The sequence below is a fragment of the Colius striatus genome, chromosome 1, assembly GCF_028858725.1.
Source record: "Colius striatus isolate bColStr4 chromosome 1, bColStr4.1.hap1, whole genome shotgun sequence".
NCBI classification, from domain to species: domain Eukaryota; kingdom Metazoa; phylum Chordata; class Aves; order Coliiformes; family Coliidae; genus Colius; species Colius striatus.
This window is the reverse complement of record NC_084759.1, coordinates 177,493,682-177,513,045: the sequence shown is the minus strand read 5'-3', so window position 1 is coordinate 177,513,045 and position 19,364 is coordinate 177,493,682.

Here is a 19,364-nt window from a genome sequence, read left to right as displayed (position 1 = left end):
CAGGCTGGAAGACAATGAGCTGGAGAGCACCTTTGCAGTAAAGAACCTGAGAGTCTTGGTGGGCACAAAGTTGAACATCAACCAGCACTGTGACCTTGTGACAAAGAAGCCCTTCAGCATTGTCCTTAACAAACTTCTCTGGTGTGGGTTGTTCCCAACAACTGTAGCTTCTGTGAATATAGGGTCCCTCACACAGGACATAGTCCTTAATGAACATCTCTGGTGTGAGTTCTTCGCCAGGGTTGCATTTTATGCAGATACAGGGTCCTTCCCATGGGACACAGCCTGTTCTGGACATAATTTTAATGAACTTCTTTGCTGTGGGTTCTTCCCCACAATTACAGCTTCTGTGAACATGAGGTTACTCCCAGGAGACACAGCCTCCTCCAGTCATAGTCACTGCCCCTGCCACAGGGTCTTTAACAGAGTCACTGCCCCGATGTGGAGTCTTAAGCAAAACAAGTCACTGCCCCAGTGTGAGGTCTTTAACAAATTGCAAATAAATCACTGCTTCACCAGTCCTCTTCACAGGGGAGTCTCTGCTCCAGCATACCTCCTTCTCTCTTCCCTCACTGACCTTGGAGTCCGCATGATCACTTCACTCTCTCTTCTCACTCCTTGCACCACCACCAGATGGAAAAGAAGGAACAGAAGAAGGAAAGAACAGGAAGAACCCTCCTTTTCTGGCTTCTTCTTAAAAAGTGATCAAGGAGACATCTAATTGGCTCAGCCCCAGAAGTGGGTCTGGCTCAGAGCTGGGGAGAGTTTTGAGCAACTACTTACAGGAGCCATCTTTACAGCCCCTTCCCTCATGCTGCCCCCATGTCAAACCATGACAACTGGAGTGAGTCCAGCAAAGGGCCAAGGAGATAAAGGATTTAGAGCACTTGATATACATGAGAGGCTGACATAGCTGGGACTACAGCATCCTCTGCAGTCTATTTATGAAAAAATACAGATGGAAGCAGTTGTTTACTGCAGACTATGTCCAGTGCAATGTGTACTATTTGTGTCCATTGTACAGACTAACAATTGTAAGACAGACAATAAATTTAAAATAAAAATAAAATTCTCCATCACTTCAGAGTAAGGACATTTGTATATTTCTTGAGAGCAGCATACCTGCAGTACCAATCCCTTTTAATTACAGACCATATTTGATAGATATCATGATATCAGTGAGGTTATGTCATCCTATTTGTCTATATCATTTTTGTTTCAGTATTTCAGAGGTGGAGACTGACTCCTGTAAGATTAAACCTGTACCAATTCAAATACTGATGTTTCAAACAGTGGTTTTTTTATGCAGTTATCAAAAGTAGACTTTATTCATCATGTGCATACTATCACATTCAACAACTTGCCTGTGGCTTAATTTATAATGCAACATATAACTTGGCCTTTACATAGAAATTTGGAAACCTGCAAAAAATTATCCTATCTAAACGTTAAATTATGTAAAACATTGTTCCTAGACAATACTTAATATCTGACATGATTTCTTAAATTTCTTTTTAGAATAAATTAATGGAAAATGCAATGCATACATGAATAATGGATACAAACAACTTTAGAAGTTTGAAAAGAAATCACTGGACTGTTGGAGCAGAAATTGATATTTGTATGCAATACCATATTATCAAGTAGTAAATAGTGGGCTTTGGTTCCACTAGCAACATAACCATGACTTATGTGACTCCTGATGCCATTTGCTTCTGCGCTTCTGTCAGCTTCTCTCAAGTCTCTGCAAGTTGATGGGTCTTGGACAAGTTGGGCTGCTATGGTTTTAGACGAAACTTCCATTGAAAGCTTGGGAACTGTCTCCCTGGAGGCACAACCACTGCCTTGCAGCACAGCTCACCATAGCTCTTCACTTTCCACCTGAGAACAGAAGTGTCTATTCACCTTGACCTCAACCAGGCCATTTTGGTATGCCCAAATTTTTGTATGACAAATATAATACACAGTGGAGAACTGTGGTGAGAGAAACTCAATGTGTGGCTTACAGGTAGGGGGTAGCGACTATGCCTTTGAGGTCTCACTTCTTGTTTTCAGGACAGATGTACAATTGAGTGATCTCAGCTGCCCCTTGAGTCAGGCTCAATCTAAAACTAGTGCTACTCTGGTGCTGATCATGTCACCTTGCCCTACTCTTAAACCATCAAAAAGACACAAGTTAACGTTAACATAAAAGCTCAAATGTCAGCCTCATGGTACTAGGCTCTCTACAGAGGTTTAAAAATGGAGATCTTGCTCTTAGTATGTAATAGAAAGAAGTGAGCAGAGAAAAAGAGGTAAGACAAGGCAAAAATAAAACAGACATAATTAGTATAAAGAAAATAAGTAAATTGTGCTGAACTGTGACTTCCCCTTCAGATAGCTCTTGTACCCTGTGTTATTAGATCCTGTACAGGAATGATAAAACCAAATAATCCTGTCAGCCTCTTCACACTGGAAGCCGTTCAGCATGTTCCAAGGTATCAGCTTAACAGCACACCCGTTCTCCACTGAGGATTATAACCTCCCATTGCAAAGGGAATGAACTCCTTCTAATTGGTTTTTCCATGCCTAATTATTACATTCAGTGTGTCTGTGACCCATTAAAGAGTAATAGCCCTGGAGAGGAAGCTGCTATGTATGCATGACAGAATGTGTATATATGCACACACGTACACATATGTGTGTATATATATGTGCACAAAGTTCACATATGATATTTTATGTTATATATTATGCAATAGGATACCATTACTCTCAACAGGAAAGCTAGTGTTTTCCAAATTTTATTTATTTGCCTTTTAAATTGCAACTAGAGAGGCCATGGGAATTTATTGGTACCACTTATATTGCAATCCTCAATGAGGTACTTAAGTTTTCCAAAATTAGCACTAACACCTGCGGTTTGGAATCTTAATTCCCGCTCTGCAAAGATAAAGCACTGAATTAAAGGCCATGTTATTGTCATTATTTAGGAATTCATTTCAGCAGATAATATACGGAAAGCACAGTGCGAAAGAGAGCAGGGTGAGGTGAAAAGAAGCAGCGTTCCCCATGGCACTATTCTGTTGCATTTCTGTTATCATTATAGCACATCAGGAAGTTTTCCAGGGTATTTGTATTCTCTGTATGCATCTACCTGGCTTTGGCTGATTGTAACATTAGCAGAATGGAGTGCTCTACTTTGTGTATGGCAGTTGAGGATTACTTAAAAAAAGCTTTTAACCAATGACTCATTTCTGAGTGGGCTTCACAGTGGGTAGGCTCTGTCAGGAAAGGAGAGGGTGTCACTGTCTCTGAAAAGATCATCTTATCATCTTTGGACTCTTTGAATATCAACATGCCTGGGCAGAGGCAGAATGACTGGTGAGCTAGGTAGTTTAATTCCTCTTCCTGCAGTAGAAATATGAGTCACTAATACAGCAGGAACTTTTCCTCCTTTGCAATGATACCACCGTAACTTTAAGTGACAAGTGGAAACAATCATACTGCTACAAATCTCTCTGGGCTATTTAATAGCACTAATCAGAAAATAGTGTTCAATAGTTGCTGCGTTCCTAAAGTACTCTTCATCATTTACCCTGGGAGCAGCTGTCACTACCTCTTGTTAGCAGAAAGCCTATACAAAGAGTCTTTAAGACAGTCAAGGTTGTGCTCTGTCTGATCCTTCTTCTGGCAGCCCCAGAACTCTGTGTGTGTGTGCTGAGCACACCCTACTCCTCTCGTCTCTTCCCCCAGTGTACTACTAAATGCCCAGCTTCACTGAACAGAAATACCTCTTAGTAGATAAGTATTACCTAAGGGCCAAGTGCTTTGCAACTGCTTTGCAGAGGGGTCTCTTCCTGTGCATTGAACCTGCTCACAGGCTGCTGTTTTTCTTGCATTTCCCACACAACAGTGGGAGGCAATGGCAACTAATGAAATGTAACAATACAAAGCAAGCAAACAGGGCATCAGAAGAAATCCTACCTCATGCAAGACAACATGCCTACATTTGTACTTTGCACAGTCTTAGATCAAGTAGGAGAAATTATCTATGTGATTAGCATTTTATATAGGAGTAAAAGCATATTGAACAAATTAAACCATTTAATAGGTTCATGCAAAAGCAGGGAAATTTGCTGTGTGCCACAGTATTCTTTAAGCTTTTTTGCTTAAACTGCACCTGATTCTCTAGGTGCAGTTCAAGATTCATCTCTAGTTTAATTTTATATCTTTTATTTTAGGAGAAGCAATTGACTGCTCAGGGTAGAATAAAAAAAATAACCTCACCTGCTGCTTTCAGTTATAGCTCTCCAACACTGTTGCTTGCTTCCGTACAAGAAAATTTCAGAATGTAACTATGTTCATAATTTGACATTAGCTTTAGGTGCACTTTTCATACAAAATACCAATAAAAATCAATGGTATTTTCTCATAAAACTTCCAAATCCAAGAAAGAGTGGGTTAGGAAAAATACTTTGGTAGCTTGAGACTCTCCAATATCTATGTCTAATTCAAGAGACAATGATGATCTCAGTTTGGAGGTTCATAGACAACCCAAAACTTGTTATGTAAGGTTTGGAATGGCCTTAAGACTCAGTCAGGAGTGTAAGTTTGACAACTATGAAAACTATACTCCTGATTCAAATTGCAACTAAAAGATACATTCATCCCTTGAGCAGTAAAACTGGATTCTCAGGGGTATTCAGATACTCTTTGGGCATCCAGATTCACTATTGTTATGTCATGGAGGTTCTCAAGAACTTTGTCCTGTTAGTATCACATCACAAGGACCACTAGGCACAGTGAGGCCTCTATTTTCATAATTCAACATGCAGAAAACTGTTGAAGAGATAACATTGCCTAACACATGACCTGAATATCAAGTGCAAGGCTAAGGAGGAGGGTTTTTAAGTAAGATAAGTTCCCTGGATGTCACCATGAAGACCTACCCTTCTGTTTGAGGTTCCTTTAAGTAGAAAGTTACTAGCCATTACTGGGTCTTCCTCTCTCCCTTTTCTAAAAGGAAAACTGGTCTTAAGCAGCTGGGTCCAACAGAGGCTATGAACAGAAAAGGTAATTGATATGAATGCTCTGGCATACATCCACATGTTACATTATTGTCTTCAAACTCATGATATTCTAGCCGTCCACGCGTGTGAATGCATCCCAGGCTCTAACAAAACCTGTGGTTAGGTTTCCGTAGGAAAACTTCTTGTTCTGTTGGGGTTTTATTCCTAGCACTAAAATCAGAGATTTTCCTGTTTGACATATCAAGGCTTTTAATCGGTCTGGAATGCTGCCTGCTTGAGACTGTTTGGAAGGTATGAGACAGCCATGGATCTGGCAGATCACTTTATGAATATGGCCTGGTGGTTAATCATGTGGAGTGGTCATTTGGTGAGACTGTGAAGCTTTTCACGATTGATGGATCTGAGCCAGGCTGCAGGAAGCAAAATCTGAGGGAGAACAAGATATGATTGATTTGAAATCCAACATTATGGGTTAGAAGATTATTATGCTAGTGATAAATACCTCCTTCTCCTCAAGCATTTGCTAACATTTCTACATCAGGAGAAAGAGCAGCAAAATGACAAGTTACCAGTGTTTTATAAAAATGGCCTCTAATCTTCCTTATGAGGAGAGAAACTTTCATAAGCCTGTATGTGGTACTTGTAGTGTTACAGCATAGGGCTAGATCAGCAAAGAAACTGTTTCTATATGTAAGTACATGCTCTCCTCTACACAGATTGGCTAGATCAAAACATTGTTTGGCTCTAGCTAGCTAATTGCCAAGTTGGTTGTCAGAGTGGCATTGTGATGCTTGCCAGGCAGGAAGAGATATCAAACAGCAGGAAACTGAGAAAACATTCAGCTCTGCCTTTAGCACTTGGGAAGCAACGGTCAAGTGCACACTCAGAGAGATGCAGGACCTTGTCTCACAGGCACTTGGAAGCTCACATAGCAAAACCAGCATATTTCATCACTCTGAGGCATCCTATGTGGTGCCTTTGGAGTTAAAAATTGCTGCATGAAGGAGTGGAAGAGGGTACTGATAAGATTGTTTGGTCAAATCATACACACCCATAAACAACCACAAAGGCAATATGGAAGAAGAGAAGAGGAATTAGGAAAATTAGACAGGTAAAACCTGCTCAGAGAGGTTGTGGAGTCTCCTTCTCTGAAGGTTTCCAAACCCTCCTGGATGCGTTCATGTGCAACCCAATCTAGGTGAACCTGATTTAGCAGGAAGCTGGACTCGATGATCTTTGGAGGTCTCTTCCAAACCCCACTATTCTGTGATTCTGTTAACATTTGAATCCATGCTCATTGTCATGACTAGTCACCACAAGCTTCTATGCTACTTCATATAATTGTAGAATCATGGAATGGTTTGGGTTAGAAGGGACCTTTAAAGGTCATGTAGTCCAACACCCCTGCAATAAACAGGGATGTCTTCAATTAGATGAGTTTGCCTAGAGCCCCATCCAAGCTCACCTTGAGCCTTTCCCAGGATGAGACATCTATACCAGCTCTCTGGGAGCCTGTTCTAATATTTCAACACCCTCATCATAAAAAGTTTCTTCCTTATACATAGTCTGAATCTACTCTCTTCTAGTTTAAAACCATTACCCCTTGTCCTATCATCATAGGCCCTATTAAAGTCTGTCTCTATCTTTCTTATAAGCCCCCTTTAAGTACTGAAAGACCCCAATAAGCTTTCATTGAAGGTCATGTCCACCATCACCAAGGACTGAGCCTGTGCTGTTCACCACTCAGAGCTCTGACCTCTACCAATCTTGTACATAATTTTTCTAATGTATCTACAGCACATCTGTGCTCATTACCACTGTACACACGTACTCCTGATGTTCCTGGACTGCCTCCCCTCCCATTTCTCGTGTCTCAGTATAATCTTTTAAATCTGTCCATTAAATCTTCCTGGTCCCATATCAAGCACCTAGAGCAGAGTGTGGCTTTCAACATATTTCTTTCCTTAGAAGGCTTCTCCTCTGAAACAAAGTCTATTACCCTAACCAAAGCCATAATTTTACACTGATTGACCATATAACAGCATATCCCCTCCCTGACCAGCTCCCACATCAGGGTTTTTCTCAAAAACAGAAAAAATATGGCAGGCGGGAAAACTGAGTTTGGTTCCCTTTAATCTAAACTTTCTGCAAATCAAAGTGCTCCTACAACACAGTGAGGGAAAGCTAGTTTTCAAGACTTTCTGTATTCACCTCTTTATATAAACAACAGCATACCAGATGAATAACAGATGAGGTGGGTACATATCCAATAGCTGAGCAGTTGAATAAGTAAAATAACAAGGCATATGCTTGCAAACATCTGTCTGTCGCTAGCAAACAAATCCTACCTGCAGAAAGTCAGCTCCCCCTCATGCTGAAACACTGTCTGTGCCTTTCTCCGGACTAGTTTAGGACTCTGCTCACCAAACTGATCACCTTTATCATCTCAAAACCATAATTCTAGCTGGGAATCCTGGATGGTAAAGTTAGGCAGAGAATTTCACCCAGGAGCAAGACACCTTAATGCCTTTAAGGATATAGCCTTCAAGATTGATATCAAACTTGGCTCCAGAGAAAATCAAGACATTTTCATGTAAATCTGCATATAATTGATGCAACAGACATTGCATTTGGGGAACAAAAGTGACAGGTATATATCAGTAGCTGTCACATACTCTTATCTTCACTCTCCCTTCCCCATGCCCTTTCCCCAAAGACCTTCACTCCACTAAGCACTGTGCAATGTCAGAGCTGTCTGAAAACACATCTCCTGAATACAACAAGCAGATACGTGAAAAATCACCCCCAGTGGATAATATTTTCTTTGTTACTGCTTTTATTTGTGAAAATTCTAAGCTTTTAAACTCTGTACACATTGTGACCTGGAAGCAGAGGAGAGATGGCAAAGGAGTAGGTCAACGTTTCTGTTTGTTGCTTTTAAAAAAAAGTTCTAGTGCTTAATAAAATGGTGAAACCTGGTTGCTTAGAGTTTTTTATCTTGTGGTTGACTGCAAACTCTGATTAAAGGATCTGCCAGGGAAGGCAAGCTTTATAAGAGCTCTGTCGAGAGTGGGTTGTCTGATACATGAGCTCAATGCTGCAGCCTTTCCTTTAGTCAGGGTGCTTTGAGAGTCAAAAATCTATCTGGCTGCCTATTTCTACAAAATTTATAACATCGTTATCTCTGAATTAATTTAATTAGTCTTTCATTCATTCAACAAATTCAAAAGTTACTGCTGGCAACAGAAGTACAGTGTGATTATGTAAGGGACTGGCTAAAAAACAACTCAGGCCTTCCCTCCTTCCCACTCTCTCATACATGCATAGACATACGCATATGCAAAGAGGGAAGAAAATGTGTAAAAACACCTTAACGTCTGTGAGGAGGGAACTGAACCCTGGTAGGGCAGGCTGTCCCTCATCTGTACTCTTACCCTTGAAACTGCATTGACCTCTGATGATCTTCCATCCAACTCACAGTCTGGTGGGAATTGGTGCTTCTGCTGCTGCTTCCCACCCAGTAACTTCTCCCTGCTGTCCCTAAGCAAGGGAAGAATCTCCACTGCAAACAAGACATCCACTGCAACCACTGCTGGAGTAGCCTTAGTGGCTACCAAACACATCAAGCCCTCCAGGCCAGACCTAAAACGCTCAAGGATTCTCCTGTCATGAAAAATATACGGTGACCTGGGTAGGATCCTAGAAAGCTTCAGTTTATCTTCCTCAGGTTTTTTTTTTTTTGCTGGTCTGTGGCATTGCAGCTTTGTGTTTGTGTAGAGAGAAGTGGAATTAATCTTTTTTAAACTAAATCTCTTCCTTTTTCACTGTAAAAATAGGTCAAATACAAATCTAAAGGATATTCCTTCAATCAATTTTCTGCCATTAATCTAGCTGGTGTTCCCTGTTTTCTTCTGCAGTGTCTACTAATATATTTAATCTCTTTATCGCAAGCAATTTCATTACAGTCCCACTAGTAATTATTCACAAGATTTAGAGTGCTGTCTCCATCCAGTGGTGAAACGTTAAAAATGCTGCTTTCCTGGAGTTTCAGCTCTTTGGATTTTTTGCAAAATATTAAACACATTATGTCCTGATTTTAAATTGTACAACACTGAAAGACCTCACATGAGACCTAAAAATACCCTTTTCATCTGTAACAAAATGTGCTATTTTTTCATCATAAAAATCTCAACAGCAAATGTCATGGGTTTTAATTCTTATCCTCATTTAGTTTTCAGCTTTCATTCTGAAAGCTGATACTCTTCTGCCAACGTAATTGTGTTTGTAGACAAGAAAGCAAAGTCTCACTTCCCTCTCCTGTTCTTCCTCCAGTTTAATACAGTTACATCAATAATCTCCTCTTTGCTAATGCAAGAGATGAGCCCTTCTGGCAGTTCACATTTTTCAGACATGGGAGCTGCAGAACACTGCTACAGAGTGCAGGGTTAAACAAACTAATGCAGCTTTGCCAGCAGATACTCAGCAATTAGTTAAACTCTTGCTTCATTGCCTTTCTTATGCCATGATGATTTTAGCTGCCACAGACAGAAAGGAACAAAACACAGGAGGAGTCACATGTCAGTACGCAAAGGCATGCCAGGTTTATTCCTCACAGTAGCAGCTTGTGCTTTAAATCTTCCAGAGACAGGATGCCCTGGCTTGACTCTTACCTTGCCCTCCAGGAACACATTCTTGTTTTCTCTTCTCTTTGATTATTGGCATGGCCTCAGCAAATACTTGGTTCCAGATTCTCCTCACAAATAAGAGAAAAAATGATGTTGTCTCAGTAGGACAACAGAAACTTTATCAAAAAATGGTGTGAAAGGTTAATTCAGGCCATAAATGGCTTGTGCCAGGCTCACAGCAATGTTACATTGACCTGTTTTTTTTTTTTTGGTTTGTTTTTCCTAATTGCTTTCAAGTATGCCAAGGTCTGGCTGATGTCCAGAAACTGAAGAAAAACAGTGCAACTCAATTTCAAACCCATCTCCTTGGATGACCCTCAAGGCAGCACTGGCACAATTCATACTGGGGTTCTTTACAGTCTAAGAACTCTGCTGAAGCCTGTGCAGATGGACCAACCAAATGTCCTGCCTGTGCATGAAGCTGCAGTATGGGATTGGAAAGAAATTTTTTCAATGTTACCTTTCAGCACTTTGAACACACTTATGGTCCATTGTCTTTGGAAGGTATGAGAGCTCTAAAGTTGATAAAAAGTTGGCAGCAACATTGTGCCTGAATCATCTGAAGAGTTTGCTGCTGAATGCTCAGTTGCTATTCCCATCAGCTCCAGGTCATAGGCTTGATTCAGAAAGTTTTGAAATTAATCTTGATAGAAAGTTCAAGAGTGTTTGGACCATCTCTTTGTTTTGGACCAGTTCCTAGGTTACGGCCTCAGAAAACAACATGATTCATTCAAATGGTCCTTCTAAATTCAACTGGATTGGCAAGCTACTAGGAACACATGAAGCTATGCACGAAAACATGCTGAGAATCTACTTTTGATCTCTCATTAGGCCAGAGTGCAAATCTTGAAGTACTGTGGATAATCCTCCTTTCATTGTTGAAATACTAAAGAAAACTATTAATTTTCTAGAACAAAATCTACCTCCCTCGGGAAAAGCATTAGTTTAAAACAAAACTAAGAATTAAACAACCTTTTATTTCATACAGATTTCTTTAAAATAAATAAAATCCAGATTGTCAAATAGACATGACCTTTCGGAAACATTTTCTCCATATCTCTTGGACTTCTCTGTATCTCTTCAGCGCCAGCAGTCCACTAACATACAACACCTCCCACCCTCACACTCCATTGTCAAGGAAAGCATTCAGACTGGACTGAGCTGGTTTTGCTGTCTTTTTGATGAGGTCAGAAGATGTTGAAGGACATCTGCATGCTTTAAATATGCAGATGAGCACACCTGACAGTGGTCTGTTCTGTTCAAGAGAAGTTCTGCAAGTGCACCATCTGGGACAAACCTGCCCATAGACAGGGGCTCTTGCTTCTACTACTATGTAGTTGAACTCCACATGAGCTGTACTGACTAAAAACTATTCATTAATCGGAGAGCTACTAGCAAGTGAAGGTAGAACACAGATTACTTCCTGAACAGTTTGCATTCAGTGGGGATGTGATGTCAGGCTTTAGCCCCTCCTTGTCACATTTAGTGCCTCCCTAACCTCCATTTTTCATCTTCTTTAATAGATGCATTCTTCTCAAACCTTGCTGTAATGGTATTTATAAAGATGTACACTCCTATTGATGAGACAGACTATGATATTCAGCTGATTTATCACTTCCCAACCTTGCTCCTTGTGATTTCCATGTCTTCTAGCCCCATCAACCTGCAATGACCTAAGAGTTCTCCACCATACTTTACATAGAAGTAACTGGACAATTTACAACACCCTTGAGAAACGACCAAATTCGTATGTAAGTCATTCGTTGTATATAAATGCTCCAGTACATGGAATTATTCATGTACTCTTTGTCCAATGAAAGAAAAATTACATCACAGAAGTGTTTTCATGGAAAGTTTCCTCTGTCTATTAAACAAGTCAAAGCAGCCATCACCCATTTCTTCACTATGAAGAATTTCCAGCCTCTCACAGTTACTTATAGCACTATGACCAACCTTGCAGGGCTTCTTTTAAATCATACCAGTCTTGTTCTGAGTAACCAGAGAACTAGCAATGACCACAAACCACTGGATCTTTGCCTAGTTTTGTTTCTCAGTCATCTCTCTTGCACATCCCTGCAAATAGATCCAGGCTTAAGGATATGCAGAGCTGAAGATTTTACGTATCTACCTCCAGCACGCAGAGACTGTTGACTATCACTTTTACCCCTAAACTTCCTAATGCCTGCTGGGGAATCCCTCTAGAAGCCATTGTTGATTTCTTTCCTCTCCTAGTCCAGATGATAACACTGAGATTGAGTCTTTTAAAAAGATAGTAAAGATCGATCAATGGCAACCCTGAACAAATTTCCAAAGAATTCCTCCCTTGAAGCTGGCTGCATATCTAAAGCAAGGTTTGCTATCTGTCTTCTAGGTCTGTGCAATGATCACTGTGCTGAGTAATAATACTCCAGTCCTTTCCAGTACATCATTAGCTACAGGGTTGGTAAACATTGCCTTCCCTCCTGTGCCCCAAGGATTAACTTTTCACTATTGTAGCTTGTGATAAATAACTGAAACTTGAGGAGAAGAAAGTCTGTTGTTAGGATTCCTTCCTGACACAGCATTATAGCACTGGAAGATGAGATTTCTTCACTCCTGTTGAAACATTCACAGATTAGGCCATAACTGTGTCTTTGGGAACTTCAATCATCATTATTCTGCTGTTCTCTCAAAACAAACAGTAATTCTGGATGGCAAGGAGAACGGGACACCTTTTGATCTGACTGCAGTATCCATATCTTCATTGGGTGGAAAACTGTCTGGATGGCTGAGCCCAGAGAGTGGTGGTGAATGGAGTTAAATTCAGTTGATGGCCAGTCACCAGAGGTGTTCCCCAGGACTCAATGCTGGGGTCTGTTCCGTTTAGCATTTTTATCATCTGGATGAAGGGATTCAGTGCACCTTCAGTAAGTTTGCTGATGACACCAAGTTGAGTGGGTGTACAGCTCTGATTGAGTACAGGAAAGCTCTTCAGAGGAAACTGGAAAGGCTGGATTGATGGGTCAAGGCAAATTGTATGAGGTTTAACAATGCCAAGTGCCAGGTCTTGCACTTGGGCCACAACAACCCCAGGCAACACTACACACTGGGGAATGTGTGGCTGAAAAGCTGTCTGGCAGAAAAGGACTTGTGGGTGTTAATCAACAGTGGCCTGAACATGAGCCAGCAGTGTGCCCAAGTGACAAAGAAGGCCAATGACATCCTCACTTGTAACAGAAATAGTGTGGCAAATAGGACCAGGGAAGTGATTGTTCCTCTGTACTCAGAATCACAGAATGGTGGGGGTTGGAAGGGACCTCTAGAGATCATCCACTCCTTGCTAAAGCAGATCCACCAAGATCAGGTCACACAGGAACACATCCAAGTACGTTTTCAAAACCTCCAGAGAAGGAGACTTCATGCCCTCCCTGGGCAGCTTGCACCAGGGATCTGTCACCCTTACAGTAAAATAGTTTTTCCTTATGTTTAAATGAAATTTTTTGTATTCCAGCTTTTTTCCATTACCCCTTGTTCTGTCACCAGAGACAACAGAAAAAATAGTGCCACGCCATCTTCTACTCAGCACTGGTGAGGCCACATCTTTGGGCCCCTTACTACAAGAAGGACATTGAGGTTCTGGAGCGTGTCCAGAGATGGGCAATGAAGCTGGTGAAGGGTCTGGAGCACAAGTCTGATGGGAAGTGGCTGAGGGAGCTGGGGTTGTTTAGCCTGGAGAAGAGGAGGCTGAGAGGAGACCTTATCACTCTCTATAACTACTTGAAAGGATGTCATAGTGAGGTGGGAGTTGGTCTCTTCTCCCAAGTAATAACAGACCGGACAAGAGGAAATGGCCTCAAGTTGTACCAGGGAAGGTTTAGATTGGAGATCAGGAAGAACTTTTTCGCTGAGAGGTTTGTTAAACACTAGAACAGGCTGCCCAGGGAGGTGATATGAAACAAAGTACTAACCAAAATGTGTTTGCCGACTTGCTGATGCTCACTTGTAAACTGTTTCTGCTCCTACATGAAGCCATTTAAGTATTAACTAAACTGTGTCTGCTAGCTTGCAAATTGTGTCTGCTTGTGCAGTGAAACTATCTGTAAGCTTATCTGAAGTTTTAAGGGTCCTTGAATACCATGGAGACCAGATGTCTGCACAGTAGATAAGTCTGCAAGAGACAGTACTACAGCCTTGTTAACAAAAATAACGGAAAGAGGACTGGTTCAAGCTAGATGATACTTGTGAAACTGTAAAAAACTACCTAAGAAGCATGCACCCAGAGGGAAGGCAAAAAGTTCAGTATGAAGAAGATCTGAGGTCTTTATCTCTGAAGATCAGCAAAAGAATCCCCCAACGTCACTGAGCATACTCTGTCTGGGAGGAGATAATGTAAATGACTTACTAGAAATAATTTGCATAACCCTGCCTTTTCTAAGAAATGTAATGAATATGCATATCTAGTCTGTATAAACATAGAGAGTTTTGCTTTAAACTGTGCACACACTAGGTGGAGTGATCCCCTGTGTGCCCAGCACTGCAACAAAGAATAGCTGCTTGATAGTCACATTAGCTATTGAGTTTTGAACTCCACTTTCACAGCATCAGGTGGAGTCATCATTCCTGGAGATACTTAAAAGAGATGTGTAGATGAGGTGCTGAGGGACATGCTTTAGTGGCCGGCTTGGCAGTGAGGTTAGTGGTTGGACTCGATCTTAAAGGTCCAACCAAAGCAATTCTATGGATTCTGTCTCACAGCTATACACGGCTGTATTTGTGCCTACAGTTCTGCAGCAGTGTTGCACAGTACCTAGTAGGCCTGACAGCAGCTAAGCAGCAGCACAGAGCTATGCAACTCTGTATTTATGCATGAGTATGTATAAGACTAAGTAAAAAAAAGAGGGACAATCTCAGCTATTTCTGAACAAGTAAACTAACCAAGTGAAAGAGAACATTTACAAAAGGGGATATGAATTGAAGGTATCTTTTCTGAGGAGCTTGTTCATACATATATTTGGCTTTTTGGGGAGACCAAAACATGTGTATAATTCTAAGAGACACATATGATAAAGAGTTCTTCAATTCTGATCTGTATAGCTCAGACTGTATAACTTGAGTAAGCACAGTAGTCTAGGTCATAAGAAATGACCAAGATAGCTGAAAAAGAGAAGACTAAGGTTCTTTTTCTAATAAAGAACATTAACAACTTTCATGAATAATACTAAGCATGAAGTCAAAATTTGTCCTGAAAAAAATCTACAGTACTGAAAGAGAATTATAAGTGATAGAAGACAGAACTATATCTGCACAGAAGACATCCAGGTGAGCTGGAATGCACCTGCAAAATTACACTTACTAGAAGACGACATACTAACAAGCTGGAAGACTATCATAAAAAACAACAGAATGATGAACAAAGTTATGGTATGAGATTTTAAGAGTCTTAAAACATCAGAATGGCTGCACTAGCTCAAACAAAAGGTCCTTCAAGTCTAATCCCTGTTTCCAACTGTTTCAACAAGTGAACACCTAGGAAGGTTAGCATAGGCTAAGCACAACTGGTGTTTTCCCATTCTACTCCCCTCAACTCCAAATATTTCCTGCTTACAGATATCCTGAGTTTGAAGAGGTATATCTGTTTATCAAATCCCAAGAGAAAACTCTTCAAAGATTTGCCCAGCTTTACACTGAATCTGTCTCATAGTCTTGTCATCATTCTATTTTATTCACAATTTCTGTAAGTCTACTGCTTCTTGCATCAAGAACTGCTTATTTTATTTATTTCTCTGGAACTAAATGGTCCTTGTAACCCTAAAGAAAGAGAATAATCAATCCCTATCCATTTTCTCATTACTACTGATAATTCTGTAGATCTCTGTATATGCCCTCCATAGCCATTTCTTCTGAACTTGAAGAATGCAAACCTGTTCTGTCAATCCTCATCTTGTAAGTTCTTCCATCTAATTACCCTTGCTGCTATTTTCTACATCCCTTTCAGTTCTACTATAGCTTCTTGAAGACAAGGGGATCAGAACTGACCACAGTAGTCAAGCTGGAGGTGAATCATGGATTTCTATGGTGGCGTTACTATATCCTTTTTGTTATTTACTGCTTTCTGCAATTTCATTTGCTTTGCCCGTTTGCCCCTGAGCCCCTAAGCACACATCTGATTTTCTAGACCCATTTCCTTCAACTACTATATCTTGCTAACAGTAATGGTCAAATCTAGGCCTATGACTTTTCATTTTACCCCATGAACATCACCTTACATTCATCTACTTTGAAATCCATTTTCTTCTCAAAAATGTCTCAGAAACACTCATATGAAGCAAAGCATCAGAATTACTTGCCATATAATAAATACAAGATAAATCTGACACAGCATCACTGACATTATTAGATTCAGTGTATTATACAAGATACACTTGAGAACTTTGTATAGAGCAAATATCTAACTCAAATTTTCCACAACTATATCTGCCACAAATAGCAAATGTTGCTCTTTACTCTTTCAGGTTTTTAATATTGGGCTATGTCTACTTTCACTTCATAGAGCTCTACAGATCAGTTGAGCAAATAAGACAGGTTTTGTTCCCTGGGACACCACTATATTCACAGGAAGTTACAATATTCACAGATATTGCTAATTTACTGATACAAGAAACAACTCTGAAAAGTTAACTCTTATAATTGTTCTTTCACATTTTTAAAGTAACAAAATTTTAGAGGCTATTTTTTTTCTCTCTTAAAACAGTCCTTTACAACAGTTACAGCAACAAGAAGCAATCAACAAAAAGACCAACATATCAATGGATTTCTGAAAAAAAACCCACAAAATCACAATAAACCAATCAAAAAATAGTCACCATTTTGGGTACATGTTTTCTTGCTGTTTTTTGAGAATGGAAATGAAGTAAAACCTTCAAGCATGTTCAGAAGAAACAAGCCTGTATTTCTAGAATGTGCTTAAGTGACTAATATATTTCCTGAACCTAGTTTGTACGTTTATTTGCCTTGAAAATAATTGTATGGCTTACAAAAATGCACTAAAGGATGGCTTGTAGTTTATTTCATAGGAGAGTACCATTGTGCAACGTAGCTTATCTGTGGTTCTTAGAATTCATGTCAGCAACTAAACAGATTTATGACATTACCAGAATAGACTGGTTCTCACAAGTTGTGACAGTTGTTATTTTATAGTACTTAAGTCAGTGTGAAGTGACAGGCAAACACCTACTAGAAAAGGTACATACAGCCATAAATAATGTGTTTGCACAGGATTCCTGCAGCATATAATGTAACAACATACTACCAGGGGTAGTTCCTGATCCAGCTTCATCACAACAGAAGAAAGATGTTTTGATAGAAGCAGTGCATACACAGGATGTTTTGTAACACAAACAAAAACACTACCTGATGCAGCATGTTAGTTTAACACTGATTCAGGAGGCAAGACCTGATTGAGTAGAGTCAGAATAACTCCATGATTAGGGTACAATGTCAGAAACCAAGAAACCTGGCCTCTCTTCACAGCTTTGTGTCAGATTATTTATGTAACTGTGAGTAACTCGGGTCAATGCTCAAACACTTGACTGAATTATGAGCATCTATTGGGTTACCATGGACCTAAGCAGTGAAAACATTAATTATGTGCATTCTCAAAGCCAATGAAGGACATATAAATTGATCCAAATAGCTTTGATGTGAGCAGACATAAGACAGCACTTAGAAATAGTTACATGTTAATTTTGTTGGGTGTCCATAAGTTGAAATACATTGGGTTTTCTAAGCAAGCACAAAGCTACATATGGAGGTCTAAATGCTCCAGCCACTTCCTTCCAGTATCTCTTAGGGATCCTTGTTAATTTTTCTTGTGTAAAAGTTCTGTTCTGTTGTCCTCAACACAGAAGAAATTTTGTAAGAGAAAACAGTCATCCTGATCAAGTTAGTCTACATGCTCACAAAGGCAGGGGTTTCTGGTTTGTTTTTTTGGCAAGGTTGTGAGTTTGGTTTTGTTTTTAAACTTCAAGTCCCCATGCAAAGTGCTGATCAGACATAAATTCATTCTGCTAGGTCTTTTTTTTCAAAAATATTTGTGGGTTAAACTTATAGTAGCAGATTTTATGCATCACCTGTCAGCACCTGTCTTGCCTTATGCAAGATGAGGTATTATTTGTCCGCCTACAGACAGAATAAAAGTAGAAAACCAGTACAAACCTCCATGCTGTGTACCTGGCTAAGTCAACAGAATATGGGGAAAGGCAGACAGCAGGAATTTAGGTTGCACTGAAATAGTTTGTACCATTTCAAAGAATGTCAATGAGTTGCAAAGTATGTTTTGTATGCACAGACTGGAATGAATTGACAGCAACTTGTAAGTAAAAACACAATAACTATAGCCATTGCTGAATGGGAAAAGTAAGACTGCAGCAGACTAGAGCCGCAGACATCAAAAGGGGGAAAAGAGGGGAGGGGGGATGTAAGAAGAGAAGAAGACAATCTGTGTTTGTTGATTTTAAGAACACTGCTGCTAACAAGCCACAAACTGCATTCAGCTCCTAGCAGAAAGTAAGCTGCATATACATTTCATCTGCACAGGTAATTATTTATTTGTACACTGGTCCCAGCAACACAGTGAGCACTCCTTCCACCCAGTCCCCAAGTTTGAGCTACCAAGAGGTAGCAGAACTATCAGCCTGACAGGCCAAAGATCCATATATCATGAAAACAATTTTCCATGTCATCAATTTTCAGGAAGACTGAATCAAAGTCATTGTTTGGATTCATTAAAGGATTTGGTCAAGAAGAGTCTCTTCTTCCTCAGACAGAGCTCTGCATGCTCAGCATTACAATCACGGCATTTTGATGGGTTCTACTTCAGCCAGGTGGAGCCTGGCGAACACTGCCCCAGGACAGACATTTCAGCTCTGCTTTACAATTTGAGTTCTCTAAAGTGTCTGTTGTTGCATGGCAGATGAAAAACTTATGTTATTCTTGCCCTGGGGTCATACTATGCAACTTTTCATTAGATCACTACCCAAAATCCTGCACATTCAAAGCTAAAAATCTTGCAAGTGCCAGGTGCTAAAGTAAAATGGATTAAAGTCAAGTGGAGAGACCTCAGACAATGCACACTTCATATTTCCTACTTCATATTTAGCATATTCGCTTCCGTTCCAGCAGGAGACGAAGAACAGATGATGGCAATATCATCAAGCAACTACTTAAAATGAATTCTCTCTCATGTCTAGACAAAAGTCTAGTAATAAATTGTGTCTAATAAGGGAGTTCAATGTAAAACTGGAAGATAGTTTCAGAACACAACACAGCTACAGCCCCAGGGTCAGCTAATGTGGACTGCTCCACTCTGAACAGCACATGTTCTAAACCTACTCTGGACACTCCACACTGGGCTGAAGATACCATCCTGCAGCTCATCTATATCCTGCAGCATGTGTGTAATACCCCTGAAGTCATTCCACAGCTCAAATCTCCACACATTGTCTGCCCCATCATTCACAACACTAAAACTGTGGTCCATTTGGTACTGCAAAAGATTGATGTTTTGTAAGACAAAATACACCACCAGTGCTTATGTCACCTGGATCTTCCACAACTCCTCTTTTTGCTTTGGAGCCAGACAATTCCTCACCACTACACACTCTCTAGTCAGGCAGTCATACCTTGAGAA